At 44.4% G+C, this 13,316-nt stretch overlaps 1 protein-coding gene across 1 annotated transcript in view; it reads left to right on the top strand.

Moving 5' to 3' along the window:
• The first annotated feature begins 3,413 nt into the window (after window positions 1-3,413).
• Window positions 3,414-13,316, top strand: part of LOC142743684 (beta-1,4-galactosyltransferase 3-like) — a 68,630-nt gene continuing 58,727 nt past the window's right edge. The window contains exon 1 of the mRNA XM_075854678.1: window positions 3,414-3,511. The gene's annotated coding sequence lies outside the window, so the exon portion shown is untranslated. The remainder of the gene's footprint in view (window positions 3,512-13,316) is intronic.

Here is a 13,316-nt window from a genome sequence, read left to right as displayed (position 1 = left end):
GATGATACACTGTTATGGGGACATCTGTGGGTGATACACTGTTATGGGGACATCTGTGGGTGATACACTGTTATGAGGACATCTGTGGATGATACACTGTTATGGGGACATCTGTGGAGGATACACTGTTATGGGGACATCTGTGGATGATACACTGTTATGGGGACATCTGTGGATAATACACTGTTATGGGGACATCTGTGGGTGATACACTGTTATGGGGACATCTGTGGATGATAAACTGTTATGGGGACATCTGTGGATAATACACTGTTATGGGGACATCTGTGGGTGATACACTGTTATGGGGACATCTGTGGATGATACACTGTTATGGGGACATCTGTGGATAATACACTGTTATGGGGACATCTGTGGGTGATACACTGTTATGGGGACATCTGTGGATGATACACTGTTATGGGGACATCTGTGGATAATACACTGTTATGGGGACATCTGTGGGTGATACACTGTTATGGGGACATCTGTGGGTGATACACTGTTATGGGGACATCTGTGGATGATACACTGTTATGAGGACATCTGTGGATGATACACTGTTATGGGGACATCTGTGGGTGATACACTGTTATGGGGACATCTGTGGGTGATACACTGTTATGAGGACATCTGTGGATGATACACTGTTATGGGGACATCTGTGGAGGATACACTGTTATGGGGACATCTGTGGATGATACGCTGTTATGGGGACATCTGTGGATGATACGCTGTTATGGGGACATCTGTGGAGGATACACTGTTATGGGGACATCTGTGGATGATACACTGTTATGGGGACATCTGTGGGTGATACACTGTTATGGGGACATCTGTGGATGATACACTGTTATGGGGACATCTGTGGATAATACACTGTTATGGGATATCTGTGGGTGATACACTGTTATGGGGATATCTGTGGGTGATACACGGTTATGAGGACATTTGTGGCTGATACACTGTTATGGGGACATCTGTGGGTGATACACTGTTATGGGGACATCTGTGGATGATACACTGTTATGGGGACATCTGTGGAGGATACAATGTTATGGGGACATCTGTGGGTGATACACTGTTATGGGGACATCTGTGGGTGATACACTGTTATGGGGACATCTGTGAATGATACACTGTTATGGGGACATCTGTGGATGATACACTGTTATGGGGACATCTGTGGGTGATACACTGTTATGAGGACATCTGTGGATGATACACTGTTATGGGGACATCTGTGGATGATACACTGTTATGGGGACATCTGTGGGTGATACACTGTTATGAGGACATCTGTGGAGGATACACTGTTATGGGGACATCTGTGGATGATACACTGTTACGGGGACATCTGTGGGTGATACACTGTTATGGGGACATCTGTGGATGATACACTGTTATGGGGACATCTGTGGGTGATACACTGTTATGGGGACATCTGTGGATGATACACTGTTATGGGGACATCTGTGGATGATACACTGTTATGGGGACATCTGTGGATGATACACTGTTATGGGGACATCTGTGGGTGATACACTGTTATGGGGACATCTGTGGATGATACACTGTTATGGGGACATCCGTGGGTGATACACTGTTATGAGGACATCTGTGGATGATACACTGTTATGGGGACATCTGTGGGTGATACACTGTTATGGGGACATCTGTGGGTGATACACTGTTATGAGGACATCTGTGGGTGATACACTGTTATGAGGACATCTGTGGGTGATACACTGTTATGGGGACATCTGTGGGTGATACACTGTTATGGGGACATCTGTGGGTGATACACTGTTATGGGGACATCTGTGGGTGATACACTGTTATGGAGACATCTGTGGATGATACACTGTTATGGGGACATCTGTGGATGATACACTGTTATGGGGACATCTGTGGGTGATACACTGTTATGGGGACATCTGTGGATGATACATTGTTATGGGGACATCTGTGGATGATACATTGTTATGGGGACATCTGTGGATGATACACTGTTATGAGGACATCTGTGGATGATACACTGTTATAGGGACATCTGTGGATGATACACTGTTATGGGGGATATCTGTGGATGAGACACTTATGGGGACATCTGTGGATGATACACTGTTATGGGGACATCTGTGGATGATACACTGTTATGGGGACATCTGTGGGTGATACACTGTTATGGGGACATCTGTGGAGGATACACTGTTATGGGGACATCTGTGGAGGATACACTGTTATGGGGACATCTGTGGAGGATACACTGTTATGGGGACATCTGTGGAGGATGCACCGTTATGGGGATATCTGTGGGTGATACACTGTTATGGAGACATCTGTGGAGGATACATTGTTATGGGGACATCTGTGGGTGATACACTGTTATGGGGACATCTGTGTATGATACACTGTTATGGGGACATCTGTGGATGATACACTGTTATGGGGACATCTGTGGATGATACACTGTTACGAGGACATCTGTGGAGGATACACTGTTACGGGGACATCTGTGGGTGATACACTGTTATGGGGACATCTGTGGATGATACACTGTTATGGAGACATCTGTGGGTGATACACTGTTATGGAGACATCTGTGGATGATACACTGTTATGGAGACATCTGTGGGTGATACACTGTTATGGAGACATCTGTGGGTGATACACTGTTATGAGGACATCTGTGGATGATACACTGTTATGGGGACATCTGTGGATGATACATTGTTATGGGGACATCTGTGGGTGATACACTGTTATGGGGACATCTGTGGATGATACACTGTTATGGGGACATCTGTGGATGATACACTGTTATGGGGACATCTGTGGGTGACACACTGTTATGGAGATATCTGTGGATGATACACTGTTATGGGGACATCTGTGGATGATACACTGTTATGGGGACATCTGTGGATAATACACTGTTATGGGGACTCTGAGAAGGACACACTGTTATGGGGACATCTGTGGATGATACACTGTTACTGTTATGGGGACTCTGAGAAGGACACACTGTTATGGGGACACATCTGTTGCTAGCGCATTGTTATGGGGCCATCTGTACTTTTTTATTTCTGAATGTTGTACTCTATATTATAGACATATGGAAGGTTGTGTGACCACTTCTAAGAGTTACAACTATTAGCACATAGAAAATTCTATAAGGGCAAAGGTTAAAAAAAATAAAAGCCTATAGAACATAGAATCTGTGCAGTGCAACACTATCTACAGTATCCATGACAACAGCGCCGTACATCCGGGTGTCCGAGTCACCAGTGACGGACGGGTCTCCCACCCAGGGATAAGTTCTCATCTGTCGATCAAGTCGCGTCATCACGCGGTGGGCGGGGCTTACTTCACTTGCTCTGCTTGTACCCGTGTGCTGCGTCTTAGTTGGTTCGGCGGCGCGCACGCCAAGGTCTGTCGGGAGCGCGCAGGTTAACAGGTGACAGTTGCTGCCTCAGGCGAGCGAGCGAGCGGGGACCGGAGCCGGCAGGTAAGTGTGACCTTCTCCGCTGCGGGGGCCCCCGGATGTCATAACGGCCCTCACAGCAGTCACTATAAGCTGCTGTATAATGTACGGGGGTGTTATACTTGTTATTACACACTAGCCTTTATTGTGGATGTGGAATATTCCTGTGATAACCTGTAATATGGTTATAATGATCTCCTAGACGGCTGTATAGAAATGTAATGTCCGGGTATACTGCGACTCCTGTTTTTTTGGGGGCTTTTCGTGTTCATGGTGCTAACTTTATTGTGTTAATGCGATTACGGCGATACCAAGTTTTTATATAATTTTTTATTTTTTTTTTGTTTTTTTTTCTCTACTTTTACAAGGAAAAAAATGATTCTCAAAAAATACAATTCTGAGAACCAGAACTTTTTGTTATGATTTCCATTGATTGGGCGGGGTGATGTTCCGGGATGCGATGTTGTTTTTATTGGTAATATTTAGATATTTTTTGAGAATTTTTTTTTTTTTTATTCATTTTTGTTTTTGTGGTGACTAAAAAACAGCGATTCTGGCATTTTTATTGTTTTTTTTTTTTTTTATTGCGTTCACCGGGCGGGTTCAATGATGTTATATTGTGATAGTTCGGACTATTATGGGACGCAACGATACCAGTTATGTTTTGGTTTTTTATTGTACTTTTTGGAAAAGGTATTTTTGTTTTTCTAATTTTTTGGATATAAGAAAAACTTTTAGAAGGTGATTTACACCTTTGATAGGGTTTTAAAAAAATAAATAAATCTATATATATATATATATATATATATGTCCATCAGTGTTCTCGGTGTAACTTTATAATTAGTTTATTTTATAGAAATGAGTTTTACTTTGAGATGCAGATGCTTTGTCTCCTGTATACACGGCAGCTCTATCGTTTGCTATGACCTGAATCCGTCAGTCCCACAAGTCTGACGGATTCGGTGTCTGCTGCTCCTGCATGTCCCTGACCGTTCATAACTTAGACCTGATAGATTACAGGTGGATCCAGCAGGACCCGCTGACACTGAACCCGTCAGATCCGTGGGACTGACGGATTCATGTGCTAGCACACTATACAGCTGCCGTGTATACAGGATACAAAGCAGCTGTATCACAAATAGTAAAACTAATTTGTAATAAAAACTAATTATAAAGTTACACCAAAAATACAGACTGACCCGTTTAATAAAACAAAAAAAGGTATTTTAAAGGTGTACATATTTATTAGTCCCCCCCCCCCTAGGGGACCTGAAGCGTCGTTGGATAGCTTGCACAATATACTTGTTATATATTTGTATATCTTGTTTTTTACCTGTTCCTATTAAGCCCGGCCTGAACCAAGATGACAGACCTGGGGGCCTTCATTACATTCACAGCCTGCCATCGGCACCCTGCGATCAAATACCCGGGGGTGATGGGTTGTTGTTGGGGGGGGGGGCACTTCCTCTTTCAGCAGCTTTAATGCAGCGGTCGCTATTGACTGTGGCATCTAAGGGGTTAAATAGCTAGGAGCGTAGTTATCTCCGTTTTTCAGCAGAGTGTAAACTGTAATATACAGCTGACCCTCGCAGTGCATGGAGCGTTCTCAGCCCGTGGGCCCGCTCCATACAACCCCCCTCCCCCTATGACTTACATACCTGTCCTCTATCCTGACCATGTTTGTTTTAGTAAATACTTCAATTCCCCATGAAATGACATTTCTGGAACATATATATATATATATATATATATATATATATATATATTTTTTTTTTTAAGGGATCCGTATTGTGCCGTTCCTCTTTTGTTCCTCCTAGAAATTTTGGAATAAATTGACAACTGGGTGTTACCATTTACCACTTGTCAAAGGGGCGTGTCACTACACAGTCTCTCTCTGCCAGCACTGATTGGACTTTGTCGCTATGTGTAAGGACACCCCCCCACCTCCCCAACTGGTGACACCCAGGTATCAAGTTATTCATAAATTTCCAGGAGGAATAACCAGGGGTGAGATTTAAATTTTTTTACAGGATCCCTTCTTACCTGACAGAATTGTGTGTGGGGGAGGAGGGGTTTGTGGTGTAGTGCGCTATAGAAAATGATTCCGACCGATAGGAATGGAGCGGTAGTGCGCATGCTCGGCCACCACTCCGTTCATTTCTGTGGGGCTGCCGAAGATATTAAACTGACCTTTTAGAAAAATGACATTGAGTGACTTACAGGTGATGTCTTCTCTGACAGGAGTAGTTTTCTTTTCTTTTTTTTTTCTCCATTCAGCCCAGACCTCCACGATGACTTCTTCTAACTACACCTCGCCTCTGAAGAGTGTGTCGCCCAGATTTCATTGGCTCCTCGCTTTTGCAACACCTCTGCAAACCCTATACTAAGACAAACTCCTCATACTGCCACATACTGCGCCAATGAATACAATAGCACCATACACCATGCCACAAACGCAATTGTCACACACTGTGCCCCCTGTAGATAGTGCCACGCACACTGTGCCCTTAAAAAAATAAAATATAAACATTACATACTTACCTGTCCCTGTTCCCATGCTATTATACAGTGATACAGGCCTGTCCACCGGAAGGCGGCGTAATGGGGTAGTTTTGCTGCCTGCATTGCAGACTAAACGCTGATTGGCGGGGCAGGGGTCTTATGGTTACCTTGCTCCCACCAGTGCCAGTTAGGGTTGATCATTCGTATGCGCGTATTTAGCTCGGAGAAGCAAGGATCAGGTTCTCTCTTCTCCCCGTTGTGCGAACCGGTTGTCATTTTAACAAGTGGTATGGGCAGGGGTGGTCTAAAATGAGGGCAATATGGGCAAATGCCCGAGGCTGAAAGGGGGACCAGTTCGCCCCATTGCTCCCGAACTGGCTGTTAAAATTACAGCCGGTTCAGACAACTGGGGTGAAGCGAGACCTCTCACCCAATTGTATCCGCGTCCTTGGGACACGGATACAATTGCTTACTCTAGCGCTGGCGAGACAGGAAACTATCAATTCCCTTCCTCACCATTCGGCGCTTCAGTAATGACACGGCACAATGAAGTCATCACTCCGACCGCGCCGTTACGCTGGATGATGCCGCCTGGTCTCTGACCAGTCCTGCGTCGCTGGAGGATGCTGCGGGAACGGGGACAGGTGTGTTTTTTTATTTTTTTTTCAGTGGGTAGCGTTGGGGGCAATATTTACAGGGGACATTTCTATCTACAGGGGCAATAACTACAGGGGGTATTGTGTGTGTGTTGATGTGTGTGTGTGTTGATTTACTTTACAGTGTTTGACACAATTTAAAGGGAACCTGTCACCAGCATTTCACCTATTGAACTTTACTTCTCCCTCACTGGCTGCTGCTATAAAAAGATCATTGCCGTTGTCCCCTCTCCTAAACTCCTCTTCCGACTGTAAATATCGGTCTGCAAACGTTTTGCGCCTTTTATCGTAATTATGCTGTGTCCCTTTGTGCGCACACACAAGAAGAGGACATTAATGCACAAGCTCGGGATAGTGTGTGCTGGGGGAGGTGACGAGCTGTCAATCAAAAGTAAGAAGGCGAAGTAAACTTGGAAAGACTTGAGGAATGAAGATATGACTCTTTCCAAACGAAGATCTGACTCTTTTCTGCTCATTAGCATACGGTGCGGGAACACTAAAAAGCTAAATACTAAAGCTACAGAGCCGACTAAGAAGACAACTAAAGGTTATATAGAAATGATTTTTCACCCTCTACCACCAGGTATAGTCGGTTTAATAGGTGAAATGCTGGTGACAGGTTCCCTTTAATTAATGGGGACAGAGCATGGTGCTATTATATTCAGGAGAATAGTGTATGGTACTACTATATTCAGGGGCATAGAGTGTGGCACCTTGAGAATTTTATCTTCGTTTATAGGTGCGGAAATGTTGGAAAAGTAAGGAGCCGAAGACATCTGAGCAGCAAACTCTGCAGAAATGAGCCGTGTGCAGGAGAAGTAGTCATACAGGACTGGATGGAGAAGAAAAGCATCTGAGAAGATGTCACCTGTGAGTCACTGAGGGTAAAGGCTTATTCTTCCTGTGACAGATCAGTACTGTAGTTACTTTATGATCTGCAGCGAGATGACAGATGGTAGCATTCTTTTTTGTGAAACAACAACTCCTAGCATATTCTAAACGTTCAGGACATGCTGGGAGCTGTAGTTTGTCGTATAAATTTATATGGCAGGGATTAAACTGAATTTTAATCCCCCCCCCCATGGAGTAGGGCTGAAATGTGGTGAATAAACAGTTTTCACTAACTGAGGCGTGCGGTCTTTGGAGTTTTTGACTATATAGAAGGTAGAAAAAGGCAGCACTTCAAATGTGCAGAGTAGATGGTGCTGTGCGTACTTGACCGTCATCCACACGGTTTGTTACATACAGCAACAAAGAAATGATCGCAGCGCTACAGAAGTAGTTGCAAAAAGATTGTGGTTTATTTAACCCAAGTGAAAATTGCTACGTTTCAGTCCTCTCATCCGCTTTGTAGGACGACTTCTGTAGCGCTGCCATCATTACTTTGTTACTGTATCTAAAGGACAGTGCGGATGACGGTCAAGTACGCCTAGCACCATCTACTCTGCACATTTAAAGGGCTGCTTTTTTTCTACCTTTTCTCTCTCCCTGAGGTCTTATCAATGCGGCGTGGCATAGAGGCGATCAGCCTGTGGCACTGCTGAGGTGGTATGGAGGCCCTGGTTGGTTTGATATCGGCCTTCAGCTCGTCTGCATTGTTGGATCTGGTGTCTCATCTTCCTATTGACCATACCCTATAGATTCTCTATGGGGTTTAGGTCAGGTGAGTTTGCTGGCCAATCAGGCGCAGTGATACTGTGGTTATTACACCAGGTATTGGCACTTTTGGCAGTGTGGGCAGGTGCCGAGTCCTGCTGGAAAATGAAATCAGCCTCTCCATAAAGCTTGTCAGCAGAGGGAAGAATTTCCTGCTAGACGCTGCGCTGTCTCTGGACTTTCATTGAGAAGGACTAGTATATGTTCTGAGGCTGTATACTATATGGACTGAGCTTGGTTCTGGGGCTGTATACTGTATTTATGGACAGCTTGGTTCTGGGGCTGTATACTGTATTTATGGACTGAGCTTGGTTCTGGGGCTGTATACTGTATTTATGTGCTGAGCTTGGTTCTGGGGCTGTATACTGTATTTATGGACTGAGCTTGGTTCTGGGGCTGTATACTGTATTTATGGACTGAGCTTGGTTCTGAGGCTGTATACTGTATGTATTGAGCTTGGTTCTGAGGCTGTATACTGTATTTATGGACTGAGCTTGGTTCTGAGGCTGTATACTGTATTTATGGACTGAGCTTGGTTCTGGGGCTGTATACTGTATTTATGGACAGCTTGGATCTGGGGCTGTATACTGTATTTATGTGCTGAGCTTGGTCCTGGGGCTGTATACTGTATTTATGGACTGAGCTTGGTTCTGGGGCTGTATACTGTGTTTATGGACTGAGCTTGGCTCTGAGGCTGTATACTGTATTTATGGACTGAGCTTGGTTCTGAGGCTGTAGACTGTATTTATGTACTGAGCTTGGTTCTGAGGCTGTATACTGTATTTATGGACTGAGCTTGGTTCTGGGGCTGTATACTGTATTTATGTGCTGAGCTTGGTCCTGGGGCTGTATACTGTATTTATGGACTGAGCTTGGTTCTGAGGCTGTATACTGTATTTATGGACTGAGCTTGTTCTGGGGCGGTATACTGTATTTATGGACTGAGCTTGGTTCTGGGGCTGTATACTGTATTTATGGGCTGAGTTTGGTTCTGGGGCTGTATACTGTATTTATGGGCTGAGCTTGGTTCTGGGGCTGTATACTGTATTTATGGACTGAGCTTGGCTCTGGGGCTGTATACTATATGGACTGAGCTTGGTTCTGGGGCTGTATACTGGATTTATGGACTGAGCTTGGTCCTGGGGCTGTATACTGTTTTTATGGACTGAGCTTGGTTCTGGGGGCTGTATACTGTATTTATGGACTGAGCTTGGCTCTGGGGCTGTATACTGTATTTATGGACTGAGCTTGGTTCTGGGGCTGTATACTGTATGTGCTGAGCTTGGTCCTGGGGCTGTATACTGTATTTATGGGCTGAGCTTGGTTCTGGGGCTGTATACTGTATTTATGGACTGAGCTTGGTTCTGGGGCTGTATACTGTATTTATGGACTGAGCTTGGTTCTGGGGCTGTATACTGTATGGACTGAGCTTGGTTCTGGGGCTGTATACTGTATTTATGGACTGAGCTTGGTTCTGGGGCTGTATACTGTATTTATGGACTGAGCTTGGTTCTGAGGCTGTATACTGTATTTATGGACTGAGTTTGGTTCTGGGGCTGTATACTGTATTTATGGGCTGAGCTTGGTTCTGGGGCTGTATACTGTATTTATGGACTGAGCTTGGCTCTGGGGCTGTATACTATATGGACTGAGCTTGGTTCTGGGGCTGTATACTGGATTTATGGACTGAGCTTGGTCCTGGGGCTGTATACTGTTTTTATGGACTGAGCTTGGTTCTGGGGCTGTATACTGTATTTATGGACTGAGCTTGGCTCTGGGGCTGTATACTGTATTTATGGACTGAGCTTGGTTCTGGGGCTGTATACTGTATGTGCTGAGCTTGGTCCTGGGGCTGTATACTGTATTTATGGGCTGAGCTTGGTTCTGGGGCTGTATACTGTATTTATGGACTGAGCTTGGTTCTGGGGCTGTATACTGTATTTATGGACTGAGCTTGGTTCTGGGGCTGTATACTGTATGGACTGAGCTTGGTTCTGGGGCTGTATACTGTATTTATGGACTGAGCTTGGTTCTGGGGCTGTATACTGTATTTATGGACTGAGCTTGGTTCTGGGGCTGTATACTGTATTATGGACTGAGCTTGGTTCTGGGGCTGTATACTGTATTTATGGACTGAGCTTGGTTCTGGGGCTGTATACTGTATTTATGGACTGAGCTTGGTTCTGGGGCTGTATACTGTATTTATGGACTGAGCTTGGCTCTGGGGCTGTATGCTGTATTTATGGACTGAGCTTGGCTCTGGGGCTGTATGCTGTATTTATGGACTGAGCTTGGCTCTGGGGCTGTATACTGTATTTATGGACTGAGCTTGGCTCTGGGGCTGTATACTGTATTTATGGACTGAGCTTGGTTCTGGGGCTGTATACTGTATTTATGGACTGAGCTTGGCTCTGGGGCTGTATACTGTATTTATGGACTGAGCTTGGTTCTGGGCTGTATACTGTATTTATGGACTGAGCTTGGTTCTGGGGCTGTATACTGTATGGACTGAGCTTGGTTCTGGGGCTGTATACTGTATTTATGGACTGAGCTTGGTTCTGGGGCTGTATACTGTATTTATGGGCTGAGTTTGGTTCTGGGGCTGTATACTGTATTTATGGGCTGAGCTTGGTTCTGGGGCTGTATACTGTATTTATGGACTGAGCTTGGCTCTGGGGCTGTATACTATATGGACTGAGCTTGGTTCTGGGGCTGTATACTGGATTTATGGACTGAGCTTGGTCCTGGGGCTGTATACTGTTTTTATGGACTGAGCTTGGTTCTGGGGCTGTATACTGTATTTATGGACTGAGCTTGGCTCTGGGGCTGTATACTGTATTTATGGACTGAGCTTGGTTCTGGGGCTGTATACTGTATGTGCTGAGCTTGGTCCTGGGGCTGTATACTGTATTTATGGGCTGAGCTTGGTTCTGGGGCTGTATACTGTATTTATGGACTGAGCTTGGTTCTGGGGCTGTATACTGTATTTATGGACTGAGCTTGGTTCTGGGCTGTATACTGTATGGACTGAGCTTGGTTCTGGGGCTGTATACTGTATTTATGGACTGAGCTTGGTTCTGGGGCTGTATACTGTATTTATGGACTGAGCTTGGTTCTGGGGCTGTATACTGTATTTATGGACTGAGCTTGGTTCTGGGGCTGTATACTGTATTGATGGGCTGAGCTTGGCTCTGGGGCTGTATGCTGTATGCTGTATTTATGGACTGAGCTTGGCTCTGGGGCTGTATGCTGTATTTATGGACTGAGCTTGGCTCTGGGGCTGTATACTGTATTTATGGACTGAGCTTGGCTCTGGGGCTGTATACTGTATTTATGGACTGAGCTTGGTTCTGGGGCTGTATACTGTATTTATGGACTGAGCTTGGCTCTGGGGCTGTATGCTGTATTTATGGACAGCTTGGTTCTGGGGCTGTATACTGTATTTATGGACTGAGCTTGGCTCTGGGGCTGTATACTGTATTTATGGACAGCTTGGTTCTGGGGCTGTATACTGTATTTATGTGCTGAGCTTGGTTCTGGGGCTGTATACTGTATTTATGTGCTGAGCTTGGTCCTGGGGCGGTATACTGTATTTATGGACTGAGCTTGGTTCTGAGGCTGTATACTGTATTTATGGACTGAGCTTGGTTCTGAGGCTGTATACTGTATTTATGGACTGAGCTTGGTTCTGAGGCTGTATACTGTATTTATGGACTGAGCTTGGTTCTGAGGCTGTATACTGTATTTATGGACTGAGCTTGGTTCTGAGGCTGTATACTGTATTTATGGACTGAGCTTGGTTCTGAGGCTGTATACTGTATTTATGGACTGAGCTTGGTTCTGAGGCTGTATACTGTATTTATGGACTGAGCTTGGTTCTGAGGCTGTATACTGTATTTATGGACTGAGCTTGGTTCTGAGGCTGTATACTGTATTTATGGACTGAGCTTGGTTCTGAGGCTGTATACTGTATTTATGGACTGAGCTTGGTTCTGAGGCTGTATACTGTATTTATGGACTGAGCTTGGTTCTGAGGCTGTATACTGTATTTATGGACTGAGCTTGGTTCTGAGGCTGTATACTGTATTTATGGACTGAGCTTGGTTCTGAGGCTGTATACTGTATTTATGGACTGAGCTTGGTTCTGAGGCTGTATACTGTATTTATGGACTGAGCTTGGTTCTGAGGCTGTATACTGTATTTATGGACTGAGCTTGGTTCTGAGGCTGCATACTGTATTTATGGACTGAGCTTGGTTCTGAGGCTGTATACTGTATTTATGGACTGAGCTTGGTTCTGAGGCTGCATACTGTATTTACCTTATCTTAAGGTAAAAGTAGATGTTAAATACATGCAGTAAAAACTAAACCCAAAAAACCATGGAGAAACTGCAGTTTTCTCCATTTCACCCATTTATATGGTACTTTAAATGGTGCCAATAAAAACTACAACTCCTCGCGCAAAAATATAATCCTTCACACACCACTCCATTGACACACAAATAAAAGTCATGGCTCTAAGTAGGCGGTGAGTTGAAAATGACAATAAATAAAGAAATATGGCTTTGACTTTAAGGGGTTAAACCGGTTCTCACGCACAGCAGATTTTTATTTTCCGGAAATCGCTAACGATATTAAGTTCCTTACTAGGGTTGTCACAATACCAGAATTTGGACTTCGATACCGATACTTTGCCAACCGTAATTAAAAAAAAAAAAAAAAAAAGTTCTTCAGTTTTCTGATGTGAGGCGCGAGGTGCGATGATGAATTTTGAATGTGCGTCACATTAATAGTAATTAACCCCATCATGTTTCTCAGTCATGGGTTCATGTGTGAGGTACATGACAGGGTTAATTACTATTAATGTGAGGCGCATGGAGGTTACATTAATCACACCTCGCGCCTCACATTAATAAGTGAAAAACGTTTTTATTTAATTTTTTTTACAGCGTACACATCATAAATGACGCAAACAAATAGTTGTGGCAGGTTATTACGGCCGCGCCAATACCGAAT

Source organism: Rhinoderma darwinii, chromosome 2 (assembly GCF_050947455.1).
Source record: "Rhinoderma darwinii isolate aRhiDar2 chromosome 2, aRhiDar2.hap1, whole genome shotgun sequence".
Classification (NCBI taxonomy): Eukaryota; Metazoa; Chordata; class Amphibia; order Anura; family Rhinodermatidae; genus Rhinoderma; species Rhinoderma darwinii.
Note: the sequence above shows the minus strand (reverse complement) of the source record. Positions and strands in the feature narration are given on the sequence as shown.